The sequence below is a fragment of the Thalassophryne amazonica genome, chromosome 13 (assembly GCF_902500255.1).
Source record: "Thalassophryne amazonica chromosome 13, fThaAma1.1, whole genome shotgun sequence".
Classification (NCBI taxonomy): domain Eukaryota; kingdom Metazoa; phylum Chordata; class Actinopteri; order Batrachoidiformes; family Batrachoididae; genus Thalassophryne; species Thalassophryne amazonica.
The window spans coordinates 23,078,985-23,101,065 of NC_047115.1; the positions used below are offsets into that span (position 1 = coordinate 23,078,985).

The following is a 22,081-nucleotide window of genomic DNA, read 5'->3' on the forward strand; positions in this document are numbered from 1 at the left end:
TCCCATTAATCCATTTGATCACTTCGGCTGCAGAGAGTCTGTCTCAGACGTGTTGCTGTGGTCCGAACTGACACATGTGCAGTGAAGGCAGGGCGGACCAATTTTTAGGGGGGGGGACCGTTCGGTCTGTGACACCGGTATTGGACATATGGACAACTGTGAAACCACAACATCCTTCCACGTTTGGTAGAGAATAACCACAGCCACCACAATCCACCATATATCCAAAAAGCAAAAAGAACAGTCATATTCTTTTCATGTAAGTAATCAATTCATTCAGACAAAGACAATATACAATATGTTAGATGGCAAATGTCATCTGACATCAGTAACTATTGTCTGCTTTGAAGAGCAACTTTGACATTCAAAAGAGATGACGTCTCTTTGAAATATGTTCATTTCCCCAGAGTAAATCTGTCAGAAGACACAATGGTAAAAAGCAAAGTCGAAAAGTGTACTGAGGGTTAACGTGTGCCAGCTGGGAAGCAGTGCTTTGTTGACGCCTTGAGCACAACAGAACCCACCTCATGAGAGGTTCAGAAACAGTTCACAGCACAAGTGCATACTGACAACTTTAGTCGCTCAAGACATAAGTCCTCGTTAAGCTTAGCGCTCAGTGAGACTTATGAGTTTCTGTGTGACCTCCCTGATGAAAACCACACTTAATTGTATCGGCATGTTGATGTGGTGATGTTCTGCTTGAACAAGTTGAATACTGAAGTAATCCATCGTCGATCACACAGGCTGAAAGTCAATCACTGCCGTTGTTCAACCCCGAGACTACTCAAGGAGCAGTTTTTGACCATCAATGGCTTCTTTGCTTTCCGTCTAATAAATAAATGGTACTAACTGCTTTTGTTTCTATTCAAAATAGGAATTAAGATTTTAATTGGAAGGGGCTTGGATGCTAAAATCTCCAAAACATCACAAAACCTCCAGCGCTTACAATGCTTGAGGGAATTCCTCATTAGGATACGAGGCAATCAGTGCTTACATACAAAAACCCCTTGTGTCCCAGTACAATTCCTGCATTATTTTGCCTAATCAGGCCTTTTCTAATCACACACAAAACTGTTTGAGTGGAACGAAGTAAGAGCTTTCCGGCTTTTGCTGAGAACATATCACACAAAACCACAAAAGCCACATTATCAACATCCAGGCAGACTGATTTCAGTTTTATGTTTTCTGCTGCATTCACTCCAGGAGATGATGCAACTGTGAACCTCCGGAGAGCAACACGATTTTGGTGAAGGAGGCATCAAGAAGAGCCTAGAGTGACATCTGAGAAATATTCTATACTGTGAATGCAGCCGAGGGGTGGCGACAGTAAGATCTCTGATCAGAGAGGCGAACTACCCCAGGCATGTTCTAATACAGCAGCAGTGCCACAAAGAAAACTGGTGAATGCAGAGTCCAAATGAAAAGCATGACAAGTGGAAGGACACTGAATGCAACTGCAGCTAGAAGGATGTGGGAAAAGGTGGGGAGAACTCTGGGCCAGCTTCAAAGGAGAGAAGAGGAGTGTCATGAATGTGAAAATGTGAAAAGACAATTGTAATTATGGTTAACATTATGTTTTTTCAATGCAGTTATGTGGTTCAAAATGATGTTTGCAGTGTTTAAAAGCAAAGCAAAGGCTGACTGATTAGTATACACACATTACACACACTTTTTACATTAAATATTAAATATTTACCCTCCTGATATTCGGCATGCATAAGGTCTTATTATGCATGAAAGAAAAAGTCCACCTTTTTCAATCAATCATATAAAACATAGTTTGCAATTAATATATATAGAATTAAGAAATGAAATATATGTATACACACACATACATACATATACTCAACAAAAATATAAACGCAACACTTTTGGTTTTGCTCCAAAAGTGGGCAGTCTAAGGCACACCTGTGCACTAATCATGGTGTCTAATCAGCATCTTGGTATGGCACACCTGTGAGGTGGGATGGATTATCTCAGCAAAGGAGAAGTGCTCACTATCACAGATTTAGACTGGTTTGTGAACAATATTTGAGGGAAATGGTGATATTGTGTATGTGGAAAAAGTTTTAGATCTTTGAGTTCATCTCATACAAAATGGGAGCAAAACCAAAAGTGTTGCGTTTATATTTTTGTTGAGTGTACACACACACACACACACACACACACATATATATATATATATATATATACCTATTAGCTATAGGCCCTCATCGATAAACTCCTTATAGTGTTTTTTAGAAAAGTATTTCTCACAAATAAAGCAATCATTAAAGGTGGGTGAGAGTTTATGACTCCCAGTGGATGGGACAACAGTCCATTGCAGGTTATCACCCCAGCAAAGGCCTGTACCCCTTTACAGCTGGGAGGACCAAAATGATGCAGATGAAGTGTTTTATGCAAGGACACAGATGCAAGTGGACAAATGTGGAATTTCATTGTCCAACTCTCAGTTCTAGGCTATAATATCTATTTGTGGTAAATATCAGACACAAAGTCATAGGAATCTTCAGAATTTTTCATAATAGATATGAGAGCCTATGGCAATCATTTCCAAACTTAGGGCCCCTTCACACATAGTATGAATGTGGCCGAACTGCGCATGAAGCAAGAATTGTACACAATATGTGTAAAATCGTAGCTGCCTCCAACAGCTCGTACACCTGTTGCTACAAATATTTGCGCACACTAGTGGCTGAAAGACAGTGTGCGCTGTGAGAGCCCATTGAACCCTCTCGCAGCAGGTGATGGCCAAATTCCAGGTGGCACAAATGAACATCTAACAATGCTCGCTTGGCACTTAGAAATTGTGTGGCCAGTTGCACTATTAACACAACAGCTGTCAGCAGATGATCACTTTCGAGCTGGATGTGAAATTTGTCTATGTGCCCCCATGACTGTGGCTTTGCAAACAGACACAGTGACACGGTGTGTGCGCTGAACTGACAGAGGGTGTGTCCACTGACAGGAGTGGCTGTAAAGATCTCTGGTTCTGGACGTCCCAGCTGGAGATCACGTACCGTGTTTGGACAGACATGAACTAACAACTGCCCACTGTGACGCGTGTGTGTCTGCTTGCTGTCCTTACGTGGACATACATAAAAACATATATCGCTGTTGCCCATGGGCTGCAGCACACTTGCATGCTGCACACATTGACAGACTACCCCAGGTGAAATGGACTGTCAGCTCATAAAATGCAGCGGGAGATCACGTCACCCACATGAGCTTGGAAGGGGCCCTTAAGAACAACACAGTACACTTTGTAATTTGAAAATCTTCAACAGCCCAACAAATCCTTTAATCACAATCATTTCTAATTTAATAATTTAAGTATTCATTAAGTATTTAAGTAATAATGTTATGTTACTTCAGATCATATTCTCAATCTTTAATGTGAAGACATTTTCTTTTTTAATGACTTCTAATGTCTCACTTGCAGTACGCTGGGACTCACTAGTCTGTGGTGTTAAAAAACCTGCCTGAAGAAAGCTTTCTGTCAGAGATCCTCCATCTATTGTAACTTAGGACTTTTACATAATTCTTAGATACAGCAGGCAAATTGCTTGTGGCTCTCATTAAAAGCAATCTAATGAAAACATTGCTGATAATTAAAGTCACTGTGTTTTTATTAATTAGAAATCAATCTGGAGCTTTAATTTTTTCAACGTTCTAATCTTTTACGTTGTCTTCCAGCTGTTCTTAATGTCTGCAAGATCTTGTAAAATTACTTTAATAGTTTAATTAATCCTATATTTGCATAAAATACTTCCGATTTTAGTTATAGTGACACTTATGAAGTGAATAATGATAATTAATATTACTATGGTTTGATGCTCTGATTGCTTCTGTTGTATAATGGATATCGTGAGGTGAGGTCAGGCTTCCTTTTGCAAATTTGGTGTCAATGTAGCAACAAAGAAATAAAATTGAAAAGAAGGTTCAAGGCTTTGGTTATACAATATATGTTGGGAAAGTGTAGTGACACGGACCCACAACAGGGGGCGTAAATGAACGGACAATGAAGAGTCGAATATGAACACTTTACTGTTGTGAAACAAGCACAACCAGAACACAGATGATTACAGAATTTATGCAAACAGTCAATCTAGAAAGGTGACGTGTGGGCAGGCTTGAGGATAGAAGACGTCTGTCCTGAGAAGAATCGGAACCACACGATTTCCGAACCTGGAGAATACTGGAGCCGCCAAGTCCTGAGTTCCCAGGTGGCCACAGTCTCCGGATGTCGGATCTGGTACTGCTGGTGAGGAGCAAAAACAGTAAGAGGTGGGTGCGTGCACACCCAGTAACAACAATGGTGGAAATATCACCTCCACCTCTAATACAAGAACATGCAGAGTACTGCAGTTATCTCTCAGGGGGAAAAGGAATGCAGTCCTAGCTCCCAATCACCAGCTCCTGCTGTCCTGAGATTAAACAGGTACTCTTGCAAAACACGTACAGAAAAAAGACTTATGTGTAAGCACACGAACGGCTGAGAGTCGTTACCTCTACAGGTAGATGATATCTCGGCAGCGAGGTGGAGATGACATCCGGCTTTTATGGAGTGATGAAATGAAGATGGGTGACAGCTGTCCCTCCCGGTTGTGTCCATGGCGGCAGCGCTCTCTCGTGCCTGAAGCCCGCACTTCAGGCAGGGTGCCCTCTGGTGGTGGGCCAGCAGTACCTCCTCTTCTGGTGGCCCACACAACAGGACCCCCCCAACGGGCGCCTCCTGGCGCCCGACCAGGCTTGTCCGGGTGACGTTGGTAGAAGTCGGCCAGGAGGTCCGGGTTCAGGATGAAGCTCCTCTTCACCCAGGAGCGTTCTTCTGGTCCATACCCCTCCCAGTCCACCAAATACTGAAACCCCCGGCCCTTCCGACGGACGTCCAGGAGCCTGCGAACCATCCATGCAGGCTCCCCGTCGATGATCCGGGCAGGAGGCAGCGCCAGTCCAGGAGTGCAGAGGGTCGAGGTGTGGTATGGCTTGATGCGGGAGACATGAAAGACCGGGTGGATCCGCAGTGAAGCCGGCAGCTGTAGCCGGGCTGAGCACTTTAAGGATCCTAAACGACCCGATGTATCGTTCCTTCAACTTTGGGGAGTCCACTTGTAAGGGGATGTCCTTCGTTGAAAGCCATACCTCCTGCCCGGGCTGGTAAGCAGGGGCTGGGGAACGCCGGCGGTCTGCATGGGCCTTAGCCCTCGTCCGGGCCTGCAACAAGGCAGAACGGGCGGTGCGCCACACCCGACAGCATCTTCGCAGGTGGGCCTGGACCGAGGGCACACCGACCTCTCCCTCCACCACGGGGAACAATGGGGGCTGGTACCCCAGACACACCTCAAACGGGGAGAGGCTGGTGGCAGAGGACACCTGGCTGTTATGGGCGTACTTGATCCAGGCCAGATGGTGACTCCAGGCCGACGGGTGCGTGGATGTAACACAGCGGAGGGCCTGTTCAAGTTCTTGGTTGGCCCGCTCTGCCTGTCCATTCGTCTGAGGGTGATACCCGGACGACAGGCTCACGTTGGCCCCCAGTTTTCTGCAGAAACTCCTCCAAACCTGTGAGGAGAACTGATGACCACGGTCCGAGACAATGTCCGTTGGTATCCCATGCAGACGCACGATGTGGCGGACCAGGAGGTCCGCTGTCTCCTGGGCCGTAGGGAGCTTCGGGAGGGCCACCAAGTGGGCCGCCTTGGAGAAACGGTCCACTATCGTGAAAATGGTCGTCATGCCCTGGGACGGCAGGAGGCCCGTGACAAAGTCCAGGCCAATGTGAGACCAGGGGCGACGAGGCACTGGAAGAGGTTGCAGAAGTCCTTGTGTCTTGGAGTGGTCTGCCTTGCCCCTGGCACAGGTGGTGCAGGCCTGGACATATTCCCGGACGTCGGCCTCCATAGATGCCCACCAGAAGCGCTGCCGGACAACTGCCACGGTCCTACGGACCCCTGGATGACAGGAGAGCTTGGACCCGTGACAGAAGTCCAAGACTACAGCTCTGGCCTCTGGTGGGACATATAAACGGTTCTTTGGTCCAGTTCCGGGGTCCGGGCTCCGTGACAGGGCCTCCCGGATGGTCTTCTCCACGTCCCAGGTGAGGGTGGCCACGACAGTGGACTCCGGAATGATGGTCTCCGGTGGATCTGACAGCTCGGTTTTGACTTCGTCTTTGTGTACCCGGGACAAGGCATCTGATCTTTGGTTCTTGGTCCCGGGGCAATAGGTGATCCGGAAGTCAAAACGCCCGAAGAACAGTGACCAGCGGGCTTGCCTGGGGTTCAACCGCTTGGCGGTCCTGATATACTCCAGGTTCCGGTGGTCAGTGAAAACCATGAATGGCACGGACGCTCCCTCCAACAGATGTCTCCACTCCTAAAGAGCCTCTTTCACCGCAAGGAGCTCTCGGTTGCCGACGTCATAGTTCCGTTCAGCCGGGGTCAACCTGCAGGAAAAATAGGCACACGGGTGAAGAACCTTGTCGGTCTCTCCGCTCTGGGATAGCACGGCTCCTATCCCTGAGTCAGAGGTGTCCACCTCAACCACAAACTGGCGGCCAGGGTTGGGCTGCACCAGAACTGGTGCAGTCGAGAACCGTCGTTTCAACTCCCTGAATGCGGCTTCGCACCGATCTGACCAGGTGAAGGGGACTTTTGGAGAGGTCAGGGCTGTCAGGGGGCTAACTACCTGACTATAGCCCTTAATGAACCTCCTGTAGAAATTTGCAAAGCCGAGGAACTGTTGCAGCTTCCTATGGCTTGTTGGTTGGGGCCAATCTCTCACCGCCGCAACCTTGGCCGGATCAGGAGCGACGGAGTTGGAGGAGATGATAAACCCCAGGAAGGACAAAGAGGTGCAGTGAAACTCACACTTCTCGCCCTTCACAAACAGCCGGTTCTCCAACAACCACTGCAGGACCTGACGTACATGCTGGACATGAGTCTCAGGGTCCGGAGAAAAATGAGTATATTGTCCAGATATACGAAGACGAATCGGTGCAGGAAGTCCCGCAAGACGTCATTAACCAAAGCTTGGAACGTCGCGGGGGCGTTAGTGAGGCCGAACGGCATGACCAGGTACTCAAAATGACCTAACGGGGTGTTAAATGCCGTCTTCCACTCGTCTCCCTTCCGGAACCGAGCCAGGTGGTATGCATTCCTAAGATCCCGTTTAGTGAAGATTGGGGCTCCATGCAGGGGCGTGAACACTGAATCTAACAGGGGCAACGGGTATCGATTGCGAACCGTAATCTCATTCAGCCCCCTGTAATCAATGCATGGACGGAGTCTGCCGTCTTTCTTGCCCACAAAAAAGAAACCTGCACCCATCGGGGAGGTGGAGTTCCGGATCAGCCCGGCAGCTAACGAGTCCCGGATATAGGTCTCCATTGATTCGCGCTCAGGTCGTGAGAGGTTGTACAGCCTGCTGGACGGGAACTCAACGCCCGGAATCAAATCTATGGCACAATCATACGGACGGTACGGGGGAAGGGTGAGTGCCAGATCCTTGCTGAAGACGTCAGCCAGATCATGGTACTCAACCGGCACAGCTGTCAGATTGGGAGGGACTTTGACCTCCTCCTTAGCATGTAAACTGGGAGGAACCGAGGATCCTAAACACACCCGATGGCAGGTTTCGCTCCATTGCACCACCACCCCAGACGGCCAATCAATCCGGGGATTGTGTTTCAACATCCACGGGAAACCCAAAATCACGCGGGAGGTAGAAGGAGTCACAAAAAACTCGATCTCCTCCCAATGATTTCCAGACACCACCAGAGTTACTGGTTGTGTCTTGTGTGTGATCAAAGGGAGAAGGGTGCCATCTAGTGCCCGCACCTGCAATGGCGAAGGGAGCGCCACCAGAGGGAGCCCTACCTCCCTAGCCCATCTGCTGTCTAGCAGATTCCCTTCTGACCCCGTGTCCACCAGTGCTGGGGCTTGAAGGGTTAAATCCCCGCTCAGGATTGTAACTGGGAGTCGTGTGGAAATATGTGCATGTCCCACGTGAATGTCTTGGCCCACCCTAAGCCCAGTTTCTAGGGGCGGGTGTTGTTGTTTAACTGATTGGGGCAGTCTCTTAGCTGATGCTCACTCGAGCCGCAGACAAAGCACTCCCCGCGGGCCAGCCTCCTCTGTCTGTTAGGTGGTCTAAATGTGGCCCTGCTCGTGTCCATAGCTTCGTCAGCAGGGGGAGCTGTAGCCCCACGGAGCGTTGAGGCTGTGGAGCGTGGGGAGGGCGGAACCTTTTCAGACCCGGAAGGGAGAGGGACGGCGCGTGCCCGGCCACGTCCTTCGTCTCGCTCCCGACGGTGTTCTTCTAACCGATTGTCTAACCGTATAACGAGATCAATAAGCCCATCTAAATCCCATGATTCCTCCTTGGCTACCAGGTGCTCCTTCAGGACCGACGACAGTCCGTTTATGAAGGCGGCGCGGAGCGCAGCGTTATTCCAGCCGGACCTCGCAGCCGCGATGCGGAAGTCGACTGCATATTTGGCTGCACTCCGGCGCCCCTGTCGCATTGAAGCAGTCTCTCCTCTGTTAGGGTGATCAAAAACCGTTTTGAACTCCCTCACAAACCCAGTATACGTGGTAAGGAGCCGTGAATTTTGCTCCCAAAGCGATGTAGCCCAAGCGCGTGCCTCACCTCGAAGCAAGTTGATTACATAAGCCACCTTACTGGCGTCAGATGCATACATTACGGGACGTTGTGCGAAGACGAGTGAACACTGCATCAGAAAGTCCTTGCACGTCTCCACACAACCTCCGTACGGCTCTGGGGGACTTATGTATGCTTCAGGGGATGGTGGGGGGGGGGGGTCGTTGAACGACCAGAGGAACGTCTATATTCTGCACTGGGTCGGCAGGAGGAGGAGCTGCAGCAGCGCCCTGAGCGCGCGTTTCCACCTGCGCGGTGAGAGCCTCCATCCTGCGATTAAGGATGACGTTTTGCTCGGTCATCAAATCCAACCAAGCGGTGAGGCGGTGAGGATTTGCTGCAACTCACCAATTACGCCTCCTGCAGACGCCTGTGCACCCTGCTCTTTTATTGGTTGTCCAACAGATGGTTGACGCCCCTCGGGATCCATGACATTGGCCGAGATATCCTGTTGGGAAAGTGTAGTGACACGGACCCACAACAGGGGGTGTAAATGAACGGACAATGAAAGAGTCAAATATGAACACTTTACTGTTGAGAAACAAGCACAACCAGAACACAGATGATTACAGAATTTATGCAAACAGTCAATCTAGAAAGGTGACGTGTGGGCAGGCTCGAGGATAGAAGACGTCTGTCCTGAGAAGAATTGGAACCACACGATTTCCTCCGCCACCAAACCTGGAGAATACTGGAGCTGCCAAGTCCCGAATTCCCAGGTGGCCACAGTCTCCGGATGTCGGATCTGGTACTGCTGGTGAGGAGCAAAAACAGTAAGAGGTGGGTGCGTGCACACCCAGTAACAACAATGGTGGAAATATCATCTCCACCTCTAATACAAGAACATGCAGAGTAATGCAGTTATCTCTCAGGGGGAAAAGGAATGCAGTCCTAGCTCCCAATCACCAGCTCCTGCTCTCCTGAGATTAAACAGGTACTCCTGCAAAACACGTACAGAAAAAAGACTTATGTGTAAGCACACGAACGGCTGAGAGTCGTTACCTCTACAGGTAGATGATATCTTGGCAGCGAGGTGGAGATGACATCCGGCTTTTATGGAGTGATGAAATGAAGATGGGTGACAGCTGTCACGAGTTGATGTGTGACAGCTGTCACTCCCGGTTGTGTCCATGGCGGCAGCGCCCTCTCGTGCCTGAAGCCCGCACTTCAGGCAGGGCGCCCTGTGGTGGTGGGCCAGCAGTACCTCCTCTTCTGGCGGCCCACACAACAATATATACACATGCACATGGACTTTATCTGTCTATGTCAACTTATCTGTCAGTTTATCTGATCACACCTTTGTCATTTCCAGAAATTACACTGTTTGTAGGATCATGCAAATGAAGCCCACCTTCACCCTGCAGATTATAATTTAGATAATGATCTAAATACAATAGCAGCCTGCAGCCTCACATTGTTTTCAACCAAAAAAAAAAAAAAAAAGAAAAATTTCTTCACTGAGTGGTGGTGTAACAAAGCTGACTCACTGATATCAGTTTTTGATGACTTCATCAAAAAGTAATGCATGATTTACTTGATGTCATAATACTGTCCAGTAAGCCTCAACAATATATGTCTCGTATTAAAATCTATCACTTTACATAACCAATAAATAAACTAATAAACACACGCATGCCATATCCATTTGATTCTTACGTTCTTACTACAAACAGTCATGTTGCACTACATGTCACTGCGTCCGTCCTATCCTTATCAAAATCTTTTTCATTCGTTCTGCATGTTTTCTTGTGTTCACATTTATGTTCAACAGTATAGTCAGAGAAACAGCTTTCCTGCCAAATATACCTGTCTCTATTAAACACACTCAACTATGCTCTGTGTGGATGCTTTGAAGCATTGATTTGTACAAAGAAGTAGTCGAGAATGTATTCATTTACTTATTGGCTGTGTTTCAGCACCATGGACAGCAACTGACACATTGCACAAAGCAGTCCACAGACTGCTGCTAGGAGAGCCTGTCCGTGCTACACTTGTACTACATCAGTGAAGTCCCTACAAGGTTTAATTATGTTGTTAATACATCAATGCAGTAGTTACTACATCCTTATTATTTTCTTCTTGAGTTCTGACTTGACCACATCTTCACAATGTATTCTTTGAATATGTCCAAAGTTTGACAGCATCCTCCACATTCACGGAGAATACACCACAATGATCTTAAATCGATTGATTCACCATTAAATTTGTTCTGACTTGGGCAATTCCAGAACCCCACCTCCATATGCATGCCTAGTTTAGCGGACATTGGAGTTACAGTCAAAATTTGGACCTCTGACCACAATGACATTTATCTTTGTGAAAATAAAATGCTTTAAAGTTTGGTGGAATTTGGGTCAATGACCTGGGAGGAGTAGAGGAGAATTGTTTCTCAAATAAATAAATTAAAAAGTCTAAACTCATATTGGAATTACTGCTAATTTTTTTTATATGTAATGCCTCAATTTTCATAGCCAATAAGAAATTGGACAAAAAAATATATAAAATAAAATAATAATAATAATAATAATATATATATATTATTAAGTATTACTTTTCATATAAAGCAACACTTTTATAGCCATGTTTCTTAAAAAAAATTAAGGCATGACTTTTTTCATGAACATTTCCAAGTCACTGAATATGTCTTAGGTTTCGTTTACATCAGTTATTAACAAAACAAACAGTATGGTACTGTATAGTAAATAAGACAATCAAGTCTTGACCATTGTCCACCCAGTTGCCACCATGTATGCAGTGTGCATACATGTGAAAATGTATAAATTCTAATTTGCACTCATAATGCCTTAGGGCTCTAAAAGAAAAGTCTGTGCATATTCATAACACATCCTGTATTTCTCCAGATTTAGTGCTTCAATCACCTACTTCAGACAGCCCTCTAGCATAATAATACCCTCTGCAGGCCTCAGTTACCAAGACACCAGCCTACTGAGTGCTAACAGAAAGTGATGTCTGCGTGAAACCATGAATGTTTCTAAAATACCAACTCCATAAATAAGTAGATGAAGAAAACAACAATGAAAAGTGATTTTTAACAATATCGGAAACACTGATTGAAAGCTTAAACCCAGAAGAGACAAATCTCCAATGATGGCAGAGGTAACGTAATAGTTAGGGGCCCCTTCACACATAACACAAAAGATACAGAAACCGGAAGAAAATCCGCAAACTAAAAACAAAATGGGGAAACATGAAACATTCCACTTGCTGTGGAGAGGGATGCACAGTCTGACAGGCGTGCACGATACCGCGGCAACGGTTCCATGCATGTTTGTGTTCACATGCACAAACCCAGTGCAAGCACGTGGAAAGTCACACACACAGCAGTGGAGGGAAAAATTAATAACACACCACAATTTATTTAACTCCTGTTATAAAGAGCAGATTTAGCCTCTGCCTAGACGCAAACCAGGAAGTAATGAAATGACCTGGATTAGTGTTCTCGCTTTCATGTTTTACATGACTTACCTGATGCGCTTGAGCCGGCCTGCTCCCGTGTCATTAAGAGCCGGCTTTCGCGTTGCGAACGCATGCAGCCGACATGGCGTGGCCAGCGCACATCTGCTACAAATGTGATCTGTGTTTTAATTATGACCATAGTGACACGCGTCTCACGGGGTGATTTCCTGCATGGCACGATATTCACCAGCTTTGTGGTGTGCTGATGCAGAGGTCAGCTGAAGCAATATGTGTTTTAATTTATTTCCACGCGAGGACAGCATGTCAACGTCCGTGCTTCACACTGTCGTTATGCGACTTAATATCCTACAAGCCAGTGCAGGTGTTCCTGAGCTGTGACTTGCAAGCACAGATATCTGAACAGCTGCGCATCGCAGGGGGACATCCCCACCTCTGTCAGCAGGCCTCGCAGCTCAAAGAACAAAAAGGCTCACTCTCTGTTGCTTTGTCCTGTGATTTCAATGTTATGTATGTATTATTATGTGCTTGTCCTGCATCTGTCTGATGTCTATGTTTTTAATTTGACACCTTGCGTGCACTGTCACGTCCAGCTGACAGTCAGTGGTCAGCTGACAGGCGGAGTATGTCCACAGCAAAGCATATGAGCAAAGCAATCACACAAGAATGAGTCCACGCCTTCACCCTTATTTGTTTTATTTCCACTCTGTCTGTCAAGTAAACTACAATTTACGTGGTGAAAGTGACATCAGCCAGCCGGGCGGCTTCATACCGTACCGTGCCCTCAGACACTGGCCAGTCCTCATGAGGGTGTGAGCGCCCACCCACACATGTGCACTGCATGTTCTCCAGCTGAGCTGCAGGACACAGCGGTCAGCTGGTCCAACAGCGCACTGCGCTGGACAGAGACCGCACTCCGGGACCTTCAGCCACAGCTGACAATGTTAGATTCATGGTGTGTGTGTGTGTTTGTGTGTGTGTGTGTGTGTGTGTGTGTGTGTGCGTGTGTGTGTGCGTGTGTGTTGGTGGGGGGTGGGGGTCGGCACAGTTACACCCATGTGTGTTACTAGGTGATGTCATACAAGTGATGCATTTTGACAATTTTCACAGACAGGTCGAATGTGATCACCTGCTGTCTACTATCATAGCAGATGTGTGAATAGCCCCACCTTTTCTAAGTGTGCAGCGAGCGGTGTTAGATGTTCGTGTGTGGTAAATGGAATTTGGCTGACACCTGCCAAGAGGGGGGTTGAAGGAGCACACGCACTCCTTCGTGCACTCGTTGGCTTCAATCGTGTTATGTGTGAAGGGGCCCTTAGGTTTGATAACTGCTAATCTGCTAACTGAAATGTTCACTATGATAATGCAGAACCAAGAAACTGCTGAAGCATTTAGCTGAAGCTACCACGAACAGCTGACTTTTATTATTAAAATTTAGGTTTGGCTTGTTTTTTTTGGTTTTTGTTTTTAAACCCTGAAAACAGTCCTGAAGATGCACAATTTTTATATGTTGGAGATCTCTAAAAAGGTTTAGTACGACAAAATCAGATGAAGTTAAAGATATACATAAATAATTAAATGAACAAATTAAAGTGTACTTTACATCCACATTATAGATACTATTAAATGAATAATAAATATTAAGAAATATACATACAGACTAAGCAGCTGGTCTGCTCTGTCTAAGCCTGTAGTGTAGGATCTGGTTAGTACTTGGATGGGAGACCTCTTTGGAACACCAGCGGCTGTGTGTGTTTCTCCAGTTAAAACTGGAGTTGCATCAGGAAGGACATCTGGCGTAAAACCTGTGCTGGTGACAAAGGGCAGCCCTGGCGGAGGCCAACGTGCCCTGGAAACAGGTTTGACTTACTACCAGCAATGCGAACCAAGCTCCTGCTGCGGTCGTACAGGGACCGGATAGCGCTTAGCAAAGGACCCCGGACCCCGTACTACCCAGAGCACTCCCCACAGGGTGCCCCGAGGGACACGGTCGAACACCTTCTCCAGATCCACAAAACACATGTGGACTGGTTGGGCGAACTCCCATGAACCCTCAAGCACCCGATGGAGCGTGTAGAGCTGGTCCAGTGTGCCGCGACCAGGACGAAAACTACACTGCGCCTCCTGAATCCGAGGTTCAACCATCGGTCGAATTCTCCTCTCCAGTACTCTGGAATAGACCTTACCGGGGAGGCTGAGGAGTGTGATCCCCCTATAGTTGGAACACACCCTCTGGCCCCCCTTCTTAAACAGAGGGACCACCACTCTGGTCTGCCAATCCAGAGGCACTGTCCCCGATCGCCACGCGATGTTGCAGAGGCATGTCAGCCAAGACAGTCCCACAACATCCAGAGACTTAAGGTACTCAGGACGGATTTCTTCCACCCCAGGAGCCTTGCCACGGAGGAGCTTTCTAACCACCTCAGTGACTTCGGCCTGGGTAATGGATGAGTCCACCTCTGAGTCCCCAGTCTCTGCTTCCTCTTTGGAAGACGTGACGATGGGATTGAGGAGATACTCGAAGTACTCCTTCCACCGCCCGACAACATCCCCAGTCAGGGTCAACAGCTCCCCACCCGCACCGTAAACAGTGCTAGTGGAGAGCTGCTTCCGCCTCCTGAGGCATCGGACGGTTTGCCAGAATCTCTTCGAGGCCGACCGATAGTCCTCCTCCATAGCCTTCCCGAACTCCTCCCAGACCCGAGTTTTTGCCTCTGCGACCGCACGTGCTGCAGCACGCTTGGCCTGCCGGTACCTGTCAGCTGCCTCTGGGGTCCCACCTACCAACAAAGATAAGTAGGACTCCTTCTTCAGCTTGACGGCATCCCTTACTTCCGGTGTCCACCGCCGGGTTCGGGGATTGCCGCCGCGACAGGCACCAGAGACCTTGCAACCACAGCTACGAGCAGCCGCATCGACAATGGAGGTGGAGAACATGGTCCACTCGGACTCCATGTCTCCAACCTCCCCCGGGATCTGGCAGAAGCTCTCCCGGAGGTGGGAGTTGAAGACCTCGCTGACAGAGGGTTCCGCCAGTGGTTCCCAGCAGACCCTCACGATACGTTTGGGCCTGCCAGGTCTGACCGGCTTCATCCCCTCCCAGCGGATCCAACTCACCACCAGGTGGTGATCGGTCGACAGCTCTGCCCCTCTCTTCACTCAAGTGTCCGAGACACGTGGCCGAAGGTCAGATGATACGACTACAAAGTCGATCATCGACCTCCGGCTCAGGGTGTCCTGGTGCCATGTGCACTTATGGACACCCTTGTGCTCGAACATGGTGTTCGTGATGGACAAACTGTGACTAGCACAGAAGTCCAACAACTGAACACCACTCAGGTTCAGATCGGGTAGGCCGTGCTTCCCGATCACCCCCCTCCAGGTCTCACTGTTGCCGCCCATGTGGGCATTGAAATCCCCCAGGAGAACAATGGAGTCCCCAGTCGGAGCACTATCTAGTACCCCTGCCAGGGACTCCAGGAAAGTCGGGTACTCTACACTGCTGCTCGGCCCATGGGCCGAGACAACGGTGAGAGACCTGTCCCTGACCCGAAGGCGTAGGGACGCTACACTCTCGTTCACTGGAGTGAACTCCAACACATGGCGACTGAGCTGAGGAGCAATAAGCAATGCGACCCCAGCTCTCCGCCTCTCTCCATGGGCAACGCCAGAAAAATGAAGCATCCAGCCCCTCTCCAGGAGTTGGGTACCAGAGCCCAAGCTGTGCGTGGAGGTGAGCCTGACTATCTCTAGTCGGTATCTCTCAACCTCCTGCACAAGCTCAGGCTCCTTCCCACCTAGCGAGGTGACATTCCATGTCCCAACAGCCAGGGGCTGTGAGCATGGACCGGGCCGCTGGGCCACCCGCCCTCGACCGACACCCAATCCTCTCTGCACCCGACCCCCATGGCCCCCTCTGCAGGTGGTGAACCCACAGGAGAGTGGGCCCACGTCGCTCTTTCGGGCTGAGCCCGGCCGGGCCCCATGGGCTAAGGCCCGAGCGCCAACCCCAGGCCTGGCTTCAGGGTGGGACCCCAGCTCCGCCATACCGGGCGACGTCTCGCTCCTTGATTTTTTACTGGTCATGGAGGTTCTGAAATGCCCTTAGTCTGACCTGTCACCTAGGACCTGTTTGCCTTGGGAGACCCTACAGGGAGCATAAAGCCCCCGACAACATAGCTCCTAGGATCATCTGGGTACGCAAACTCCCCCACCACGATAAGGTGGCAGCTAGAGGGGGAGTAAAAAAAAAAAAAAACCTTTTAAAAAAACCCCTGTCACTAAATTTTGATTCATTTTGTAACGGGAGCACAAAAAGAACATGAGACTGGGCTGGTCAGAGAGGTGAGACTGAAATGGTTTGGACATGTGCAGAGGAGGGACCTGGGGTGGCATGGTGGATTAGTGGTTAGCACTGGTGGAGCAAGAAGGTCATGGGATTGATTCCAAGTCTTTCTGTGTGCCATATGCATGTTCTCCCATTTGTCTGTGTGGGTTTCCTCCGGGCACTCCTCCCACAACCAAAAAACATGCTATCTCGGCTCTGCTCCTTCTCTGCCCCTGACCAAGGCAGTGTCTACATCTGGAGTTGGTCCCCGGGTGCTGGACTGTGGCTGCCCACTGCTCCTAGTGGTTGGATTGTGTCTAACTGTGATTAGGATGGGTTAAATGCAGAGGACAAGTTTCGTTGTATGTATATATATGCAATGACAATAAAGTTTCTATTCTATTCTATTCTAATCTATATAGGGAGAAGGATGCTGAGCATGGAGCCACCAGGCAGGAGGAGATGAGGGAGGTCAAAGAGGAGGTTTATAGATGTGGTAAGGGAAGACATGCGGGTGGTTAGTGTGACAGAGGGACATATAGAGGACAGGGTGAGATGGAAAGAATTGATTTGCTATGGCGAGCCCTAACAGGAGCAGCTGCAAGACAAAGAAGAAGGATGAGTGTGTAAGTGTTAACAGAAACAAACATGTGACTTTACTGTCAAAGTTACAAATGATTATCATCTTCATGCTACAGAATCCAGAGGAAACACTTAATGTGCATTATCTCTGTCCACCCAGCTGTAAAAACGGGTTCCAGCCTTGGCTGGGAAGTAAATGTGAGGCATCACTGTAAAGCACTTTAAGCATCTGCTAGATGGAAAATGCAATTCTTCTTCTTCCTTCATATTGTTGTTTTAAGTCAAAACCTCAAGTTTGTGTAATTAGAGATTACCCATCTTAGGAGGTAAAAACAGACCAAAAGAAAATAGTGGAAGAACCAAAATGACAGCACTCTTAATTGTAGGTATGAAAACAAAAATATTCCAGCCTATGTTTGAAGTTGTGGTGCAGTGTGAAACAGTCTACAGTTTTCAAATCACATCTGGGTCCTTGGCAGCCAGTGGGTTCTATTGATTTGAAATTGGTGGCTTTCACAGAGTCTTAGTGTTGCCCATAATTTGAAAATGTTGGAGAATGAAAAGGTTTCGGTAGCTGTCACACCTTTTTTTTATTCTTTCAGGGTAAAGACCTTAGCAGGGAGTAGTAATGAGGGCTGTGATAAAAGGCTCACAATAGTCCCTCTAAACCCTGTCTATGCAACTGTTGCTGTGGAAACATACGGTCAGACCACTTCATTTCTTCCATCGACACAGCAATGAACACAGCAGTGCCAAGTGCACCCAAAACACCTTTAGGGTGATTCAGACAAATGCACACACCTTTCTACACATGTTAAGAAACTAAAACAAAAAGTAAAAGCTGCACAAGCTGCTAGAGAAACCACGAGGAAAGGTTACTGAAGTGTAGTCTTTGTGATGATTTGATGCCTGAAACTACATCTTCCCTGTATTCGCAACCAGGTGGCCTTCCCAAAAACAGAACACACATGTGGCCTTAAATACAAATCATGACTCCCATGTGCCGTGCTGCGGCAGCTAGCTCCTGACTGCATGCAGTTAACTTCCCACAAGCTTATGATGCAGCCATGAGTGGAATAGCTAATGTTTCCTCTAGGAGACTTGACGGCACATTAGCTTCATTATACGAATTGAAATTTGAGAATGTATACTGTGTACAACGTCACAAAGTGTGCATTACACAAAAGATGTGCAAAAGGTGCACTATTTCTCACTGCAACTAATGAAGGTTTATATTACATTGTCCGAACACAAGATTGAATGACTCATAATAAGGTTGGGCATTTTCAACTTTATTAGAAAATGACAATATTTAAAGAAAAAAACATTGCAATGGGCAGTGAAACTGGGATGGTGGAAACTGTACTTTGTACATACTTTTTACATTCTTTAAAATGTGTGCATGTAAATTAAGAAATTAATTTACTTATTTACTATTTCAAATGTACTAACTGACCTCACTGGGCCAAGTAACAGCGCACCTCAACAGTTTTTGCCAAGCAGCTATTGCCTAACCTTGTTTCGACCACCTCCGCACTATCCGGGAGGTCAGGAAAATTAATTTGAGTCCAGGCAAGCAAACTCTTCTTGCTATCATTTTTCTTTTTCTGTGATTGGCAAGAAAACTACTAGCAGATCTGCAGACCTTTCCGAGCAGCACAGCATGTAACATGTGGCTGGAGGCGTTCACTGCGCCGGTGTTCCAGTCGTATGGTGGGTACCAGCTGTATCTCTGTGTAATTGCAGGCAGGTAAGCTCATCTTAATTCCTTTTATTATTATTACTATTATTATTGCAATGATACACTGGCTCCATGATACAATACATATGACAAGACACCTATCCAGATTTGATACATGCAGTGTTGTAATGTAATGAAGTAGAAATATTTTGTTACTGTACTTAAGTAGAATTTTGACGTATTTGTACTTTACTTCGTTATTTATATTTCTGGCAACTTTCACTTTTACTTCACTACATTTCCTCAATAAAATGTATACTTTTACCCCAATACATTTCCCTGAACCATTTTCGTTACTACAATAAAAAAAGTAAAAGAAATTTGATTGCACTGCAGCATCAGTACTGTGTCTGAGATAAAACAAGTTTAAAAGACAAAAAAACAAAAAAACAAACAAAATGTGATGAGTTGAATCTGCACCCCCGCTGAGGATAGGAGACTGGAGGGTGAAAAGGGGTCCATCTGCGCTTTGGTCTCCAAATGTGCACACACCGACGCACACACACATATACATGGATGGGCTCCCGCTGGAGTTAACATACACTTAGTACTGACAAAAGTGGCCAGTGTGGCTGTTTCGTTTCATTTATTTTATTTAAAATTTCTACAGAGATGCGGTGCGTAAAAGCCACGTTTTGGATTCGAAATTGCAAAGAACATTGCGTGTGGTTGCTTGGCAGTGGTTGGTGGTGGTGACGCTTGCATTGTTTTTTTTTTTGTTTTTTTTACTTTTCCTTAAATTTGGCACAAATGTCTAGCTATAAATCACTGTTCTGTTTCACAAGAGCCTGGCTGTTGTGTTTAACAGAAAAGTGCGTGTGTGGGTCTTCCAGGAAAAAGACTGCATCTTCAGAAAAAGAATGGTAGCTTTACTTACAGCTATATACATCCACCTGTTGCTCACTCATCCTGACACCAACACCAAGTGCTCCGCCAGAGACGGATCCAGCCATTTATAGAGGCTAAGGCCCCCTCCTGGTTTCTCCAGACACCACGCTGGCTTTCTTTATCTGTCGCTGTTTCACTCTCCACTCATTTTGGATCTTACTTTTACTCGATACTTTTACTTAAAGTACATTTTATATAAGAAATTTACTTTTGATACTTAAGTACAGTAAATGTCAGATACTTTAAGACTTTTACTCAAGTAATATTTTTAAAGGAGAGTTTAACTTTTACCAAAGTAATTTTATGGTAAGATACTTGTACTTTCACTCAAGTATCACTTTGAGGTACTTTATACAAGACTGGATACATATCACAATGCATAATGACATCACAGTTCCCATTAGAAAGTAATCTATGGTGAATGTTTCAACTTTTAAGAAACAAATTATTCTGAAGTACAAATTGTAATCCTTGAATCTGTTTCCTATTTGTATTGTATTCCTGAATCATTCATGATTAATCTGTAAGATGTCATTATTTCTTCCATGCAGTAGTTTACTTTTCATGGCAACACAATATTATTTTTTTTCACCTTCTTCATCACAACAATTTCAATTCTATAACATATTTAGAAAGAGGAACAGACATATGAAATACATGCAAAGATATTATATCAGAATACATTTAACCCCCTCCCCTGTCGGCCTTTTGCTTTGTGTCTATTTTGTTATGTATTTGACTTGGTTTTGTGCATATAATTCGAAGAGGGCATCAAGTTTCAAGCCTCAGTAGCTCTTACTAATGTTCTTTTTCATTTCTTCCAGTATTTTAACATATCATGTACACAATACATCACACAGCTCTGGGTTTGTGTGTGTGTTTTACATTTTGCCATATGTGACTGCTTTACATTGTACACTGATTATGCTTTTATATATTTTAGACTTGATGTAAAACAGTCACAAACCCAAACACTTCAGTTCTTCACTCAGAGTTATTCAGTGGGTGTATGTAACGCTCCTGCTGTCTTCCACTGTGGATTGTCACAAGCGTCATGAAGAGAAGGGGAAAAAGACATTTGGTGTGTTATCTCTGGAAAAGACGAAACAACAGGAGAGCACCAAGGATCTTGCCATTGGAGTGTGTGTGGTGACTGATGTGGTGCTGAGAGATTGTCCACTGCACAATGGCAACCAGATCCAAAACTGAGGTGGCTCATGAAGGTGTGTTCCTGGAACTAGTGTTAGACCAAGCCAACAACAACAACAAAAAGAAAGAGCAAAAAAGCTTTCTTTTTTTCACAAGCCAGCAGAGACATGTTTCTACTCTATTTAATTTGGCTCGAGATGATTTTAATGGTTCTTTTAATATCAAGGCCGGTGAAATGGAAATTCCAGAGTTCCAGCTCAGAACAACATTAACAGAAAGGTGCACAAATCCACTTCCACACACTCTGTAAGAGCCGTATCTCCCCCGTGGGCTACCAGTTGACCTCTTTAACTATGGTCTGTGGCCAGTTCTCTCTGTTGACCACTTCACCTACTGTATCAAGACCTCCGATGTAGTGAGGGGGATTTTGAAGTGTCTCTAACAGGATTAAAACTAGATGTGACATTTAAGAATACCACAGCAGGCTGAACAGCTCCAAAATCACAGAGCAGCCATGAGGCACGTCACAGCAAACGCTTCAGACAACTTTTTATTCTTTAAACAGTGTCAACAGTTTAGCCATATTACACACTGCAACAATCACTACCTGCAAATACACAGAAAATACCTGCACATTCGAATGATCCTATTCACTATGGATTTTTTTTATGTAATTTATATAAAATGACTAATTCAACATTGATGCATGTTTGGATTACAAAGAGTTGCTTGAACATCTAAAAAATTCTTATTTAACCAAATGTACAAACAAATTCACACAAGCCTTATCTGTTTTCTACATTATTCACATTATTCCTTCAGTGCTTTCAATATTTGATTAATACTGCTCTCAATATTTGATTAAGACTGTAATCACATTAAAGACTTGTAGTGGCCCAGATTAAGTTACTGAAATGAAAGAAGCTGGAAGTTTGCTGCTGTGGCTGCCGTGTTGTCAATTTATAGCTGATCTTACACAACTGTTTAATGTTGTGGCTTCACATTGTACACTGAACCCATATCAGAAAACACATTAATTGTGAAAGCACTGAACTTAATAGGTGCTTTTCTAAGCTGGTCACCTGCCATCTAGCTTAGCACGTAGACTGTCTATATATGGAAAAAAGCCTGTGTGACCCATAGGTTTACTATAGAGAGCGGGAACAGCCAATAAGAAGTCCATATCACGTTGGCAGCAGCCACACTTCCGACTTTGCTTATGTCACAAAAAAACACATAAATGGATAAAGAGGTGGAGTGTGGGTGGCTCCATTCTGTGCCAAAAGAAGGCTGAA

The 22,081-nt window shown here is 46.2% G+C and overlaps 1 protein-coding gene and 1 long non-coding RNA gene across 2 annotated transcripts in view; one reads left to right on the forward strand and one right to left on the reverse strand.

The window, feature by feature from the left end:
• The window catches only part of LOC117523859 (glutamate receptor ionotropic, delta-1-like), a 290,124-nt gene that overhangs the window by 159,646 nt on the left and 108,397 nt on the right, over positions 1 to 22,081 (reverse strand).
• LOC117523991 lies at positions 1,914 to 20,131 on the forward strand. Its single transcript, XR_004564667.1, has 3 exons — positions 1,914 to 1,924; positions 7,005 to 7,007; positions 20,042 to 20,131. It is a non-coding gene; the product is annotated as an uncharacterized LOC117523991 (long non-coding RNA).